Here is a 5,312-nt window from a genome sequence, read left to right as displayed (position 1 = left end):
ACAAGGGCATAATCTCATATTTTCATAGCAGCACAGAAAATGTGACATAGCTGTTTTAAATGTGCACAAGAGAAATAACTCAGCATATAACAAACAACATGTTCAGAAGAAAAAAGAATAGAGCAAGAGCCCTTGACCTGCTGCCTTCGCCGGTGTAAGCAGGCTGTCCTCATGGGAACAACTTGTCATACTCACTGGGAGGGAAGTACCCTACAGAAACTGAAGAATGCGAGAAGTGTTCTTGGAATCCTTTAATTGTTAACGGTGTTTGAGGAGTGTTTGAAGGACTGCATTTCAAAATGCAAACAAATGTCCTGGCTAAAACTTAACGAGGCCCAAATCTTTGTTGAATCTATTATCACAGAATGACCTAGCTGAGGTCAGGTCTGGAGAAGGGCTGATTTCTTACTGGATGTTTCTAAGCGCATCTATAATGCAACAAAGGATGTAAGAAGCCTTGTACTGCCTCCCAGCAGGTACCATCAGCTAGTAAATTCTAGGCACTGTAAATGATATCACCAGAGAGCATGACTTACTTAGGTCAAAAGCTTGGCAGGAGGTGCTGGCAACTGCTAAATCAACAGCCATCAAAACTGAAAAACCAACATGCTTGCTACCATCAAGTTTAAAACAGAACTTATTGTGCCTCAAACACAGCAGCTGGTTTAAGAGGAAAGTAGACATGTTTATGGTTTCAGATTTGCAACAAGACTTATAAACACCTTATTACTCAGAATCCAATCCACTGCCCTAGAAACTAAGAACGTTACTTTGTTTAGAAGAAAGATCTGTTGACACAAATGTCTGGCCTAAGTTTACCATTGTGGTTAACCAAAATACATTTACTACTGAGAAGGTAAATAAAAGCAAACAAGATGCCTCTTATACTACAATACCATAAGTTTCATATTTGACCAAGCTTAATGCTATAAGATAAATATGCTTAATGTTTATGGAATTTTTCTAGAAGCTATTTGTTATGTTGGGCTTAACATCTTATATCTGTCCTATAGAATGGGAATGTGTTTTCAGCATTACACGTACTTAAAGAATTCATCGAGAGTATTCCAAGGAGCTGCCATGAATACCACTGTTAACCATATTGCAAATAAAACGGCTCATGGTTTAATTCATGTTAACACAGATAAATCAATCCCCTATTATATCTGTACACAGAAAAATTAACTGGTGATTAAAATTATAACACTAATGGAAACAATGTGCTATAAATATAATTCAGATATACAGACTGCAGAAGGACTGAGAAACTGGAAAACCCTGGTCCAGTGTCTGAGCTTCTCTTCAGGGCTGCAAGGTCTGTATAAGCTCAGCTGCTGAGCTGCCTCTCCAGTGAGTAATGAAAAGCATGCCCATGCATCTTCTGGTGTTTATGGAGAACCTCCAGATCACTAATAACCACACCATGTCCAGTCCTGGATTGCTGTGCTGCCACTGGCAATACAGACACCATTGTTTCATCTTCTTCCTACAAGGAGAAGATGGAAGACAAGAAGAGGGAAATGGAAAAAACTACTGGGGAAAAAAATAGCCATAATGCGTCCATTTCAACTTTCAGCCTATGCATGGATCAGCTTGGCTTTCAGTCTGAGCAATCTTGAAAGGCAATTCCCTTTCATCTGAATTTCTTTTCACTAGGTGAATGATTTCAAATTCCTTTAACTTCCTTTTGAAAATTAAGCTTGAAGCTGTTATAAAGAATACAAGAGAGTGGCTGCTAGTGACTTTTCAAAGCATCTCTTATGGAGACTAATCCCAGAACACTTTTATGGAAGTAGAGACTGCTCATCACAATGTTTGTTTTCTCAGAGGAAATTAGAAGCTAAAATGACTCCCTCATGCACACCTGCAAGCAGAAATGGAGCCTTGTATCAGAAGTGATTATAATTAATATGAAAACGTTAAGCAGTCATTACTTGATGAAGGAAGGGGAAAAAAGGCCAAAGTAATGAGATCATGTGGTTGCTTGAAAAGGCTATGAGTTTATGCCATGCCACAAATAAGCATAGAGAGGGCAAATTCTCTTCTGATTCCCTCAGAGAAGATCCCCACAGTGCTGGTGTAATTTGTGACAATGTGTCACAAAACCACCCAACAGAATAATGCTGACAAGTCAGTGGTTTTCCACCTCCGAAGAAAAAGCTCCAGGCTTTGAATTCTGCAGCTTATACCTCTTGTTCTCTGGCTTTATTTTTCCTTAGTTGTGGTAGTGATAGAGGAGGAACATTTTCGGTCACTCTATATTTTACAATATTGTGCAAAAAACTTATGAAACAACCTTTCTTACATGGTATGTTGAGAGAATCAGGTCTTGTGAATGGTTTAGTCCTACAGTTCATTTGTGAAAGATCAGCACTGCTTTGAGATTTTCCCATGACTTCAGTGTTTACATGAGACATAGTAAACACGCGTTGTGCATGCCATTACAAAGTAAACCAGATTCAGTTCTATGAGAAGTGTTCATGTGGACAGGCTCTCTATATGGCCTAAACAGCAGTAACTTCTGGAAACATTATGACGTGGAAGGAAATGGTTGGCTGAGCACACATGGGAATTCTGATTTCCAGTTCTCTCTCTGATAGCTGAGGCTGGTCACCTCCTTTGGGAAGGTGAAGCAGCAAGCAACCTTGGAAACCATCCTGAAACATATGAAGAACAGGAATGTCCCTAGCAGTCATCATCATGGATTTGTAACATTCTTGGTCAGTGTAACAGCCTCCTACAAGAAGGTGACTATCTTGATGAGTGAAGTGCTTTGGATGTTGTGTATTACCACTTCAAGAAGGCTTCTGACACTCTCTCCCATAACAATTTCATATGCAAACTGATGAAGTGTGTGGGCTAAGTGGAGAGTGGGTTGGCCTGAAAAGTGTCTGAAATGACAGACTCGGAAAGTTACAACCCACATTGTGAAGTCCAGCTGGAAGCCAGCAATTAGTGATGTAACCCAAGCTTGTTACTGTTCAAAATTCCTGATCATGACCTGCAAAACTGGTAGGAATAGCTGGTATTCCAGAGAGCTGTGCTACCATTCAGAGGGGCTTCAACAGACTGGAAAAAAAGGGCTGACAAGATTCTCATGAAGTTCATTGAAGGGAGATGCAAAGTCCTACAGCAAGGAAGGGTTAACCCCATCAATTACTACAGGCTGCCAGCTGCTCAGAAGGCGGGTTTGAAGAGAAGGACCGGGGCATCCTGGTGGACAAGCTGAACAGGAGCCAGCAATGCACCTTCACAGCAGGTGATGGGCTGAATAAGGAAAAGCCTTGCCAGCAGATTGCAGGAGTTGACCCTTCCGCTCTACTCAGCCTTTGTGAGAGCATGTCTGGAGTGCTAAGTCACTTTTGGACTTACTGGGAAAGACATTCAAACTGGAGAAACTCCAGCGGTGAAGTTGCAGAAGTGACTGCTACATGTATTATATGAGAAAGTGTTGAGAGACCTGTGGCTCTTCAGCCTGGATCAGAAAAGGCTCAGGATGAATGTGGACTGATAATTCTCGAAAGACAAAGCTATAATTTTCCCTCTGATAGAAGGTTAGAATCCCTTGTCATCTGATGAATGAAAAGAAAAATGAAATAAATCAAGAGAGTTCTTCAACTCAAAATGTTCATAGTTACAAACTTCTGAAAGCCAGAGTAGACTGGAGGGAAGATTACTCTATCACTCTGCCCAGAGCATCTTTATGGTCCCTTCCAATCCAAGACATTCCATACAGGTCATTCCTAGACTTCCTTCATAATCATTCACTGTTCCTTTCCACATTAGAAATGTTTGCATAGCAATTCTTAAATAAATATACCCTTGTTTACAAGCTTGTTTGTCAAAAACAAACCACCTCTGAGCTGTAACAGAAAGCTAGTTATTTAGCTAAAGTCTTAAGTTACTGATTCTTTAAAAAATAACATGGGTAATGATAAATAGATAAGGGGCTAATAAATTAAATCTAAAAGTAAATTTGTAACATCACTGGCAGGCACATTTATAGACTGAGTTTGCAAAACAAAAAGGGTTAAATCATTTTCTTTAAAATTTTGGCAATAGAGCTTAGCTTGGAAAGTTAACATAACTCTTCCAAAGACAGGAGGAAAAAAAGAGTTTTCTGCTATGCTTTTATGGCACAATAATCACTATCTTTTTAAAAAATGTTCCCCCAGAGACCTTGATTTTCCCTGAGTCCAGCAGGTAAAGTACAAACATGAGTCTCTGTAAAAATATGCCTAAGCTAAGTAGTGTTTCAGGCTTCAGGCACTTGAGGAATTTTATAGTTGAGTAAGAGTTCTCCCTTGTTTAGAAAGTGGAGATGTTGATTGTAGGTTGCTGCATGTTGACATAAAACTGAATGTGCTGTGGGGATTCTGGTTAGTATGATTCCATGATGTGGGGTTAGCATGGGTGGTTTGACGCCTCTATTAGCAATTTCCTGGAATTTAACTATGGCACTGATAGGAAATGCAGTTAAGCAATTCTGACTTTAAATTAATTTTAAAGGAAGTAATTTACTCTGTATACTTACCATAAAGGGAAATTCTTATATTTTGAAAAACTAAGAAATATACAGTAACTAAAACATTGCATCAGAAAGTCATTTAAGTGTTACCTAGAGGTTATTAACCTCTGGAAAATGTTATTTATCTAATATAAATGATATATAATAGATAAATATTATTTATCTAATAACTGTCCACCAGAGGACAGTTATTAGGTTCTTCTCAAGCTGATGTGTCTTCATGTTGGACTGTAAGCCCTCTCCAGCCTATAAGAATACATGCCGCTTGAAAAGTCCACTGAAAACATTGTTTTTCAGTGAGATCAGAAGATCTTGGCCTGGTTCTCTGGTTTACTTGCCCCAGATACTGAAATAATGTCTTTTTAATCTAGTTAGCTTCTTTATTTTGGAGAAAGATAGGAATGACCTTTTTTTTCTCACCCTAACATCTTTCCATGTAGAATCCACTTCCACTGGATTTTGGCTCCTGTCTTCTCCTGGAGCATGTGTCCAGCTGTGGGCACATTTCTAGTTGCAGTGTTTCAGGACAATTTTTTCCTGTCCTTTGACCAACATGTCAGATTCACCTAATTAGTAAATCACAGTGATAAACAAGTGATTCCTACAGAGAAGGATACAGTCAGGTCAATTGCATGCCTGCTATTTGATGTGTAAGTCTTCATTAGTCAAGCTCACAGTCATTTTGCATCATACAGAACAGATACAGCACATTCATCAATCAGGCCATCAGCATTAAAGTTTTCCACTGATTCTGAAGAAGGCACAAAGCAATCTGCTTATTTTT

At 39.1% G+C, this 5,312-nt stretch overlaps 2 long non-coding RNA genes across 2 annotated transcripts; one reads left to right on the top strand and one right to left on the bottom strand.

Moving 5' to 3' along the window:
- Positions 1-1,210: 1,210 nt before the first annotated feature.
- On the bottom strand, positions 1,211-2,544 carry LOC116652499. Its single transcript, XR_004305589.1, has 2 exons — positions 2,306-2,544; positions 1,211-1,486 (listed from the first exon to the last, which is right to left on the bottom strand). It is a non-coding gene; the product is annotated as an uncharacterized LOC116652499 (long non-coding RNA).
- A 48-nt stretch (positions 2,545-2,592) lies between these two features.
- On the top strand, positions 2,593-3,618 carry LOC116652498. Its single transcript, XR_004305588.1, has 2 exons — positions 2,593-2,747; positions 3,166-3,618. It is a non-coding gene; the product is annotated as an uncharacterized LOC116652498 (long non-coding RNA).
- Positions 3,619-5,312: the final 1,694 nt, after the last annotated feature.

Source organism: Coturnix japonica, chromosome Z, assembly GCF_001577835.2.
Source record: "Coturnix japonica isolate 7356 chromosome Z, Coturnix japonica 2.1, whole genome shotgun sequence".
NCBI lineage: Eukaryota > Metazoa > Chordata > Aves > Galliformes > Phasianidae > Coturnix > Coturnix japonica.
The sequence above is the reverse complement of the archived record's forward strand: the minus strand, read 5'-3'. Positions and strand labels throughout refer to the sequence as shown.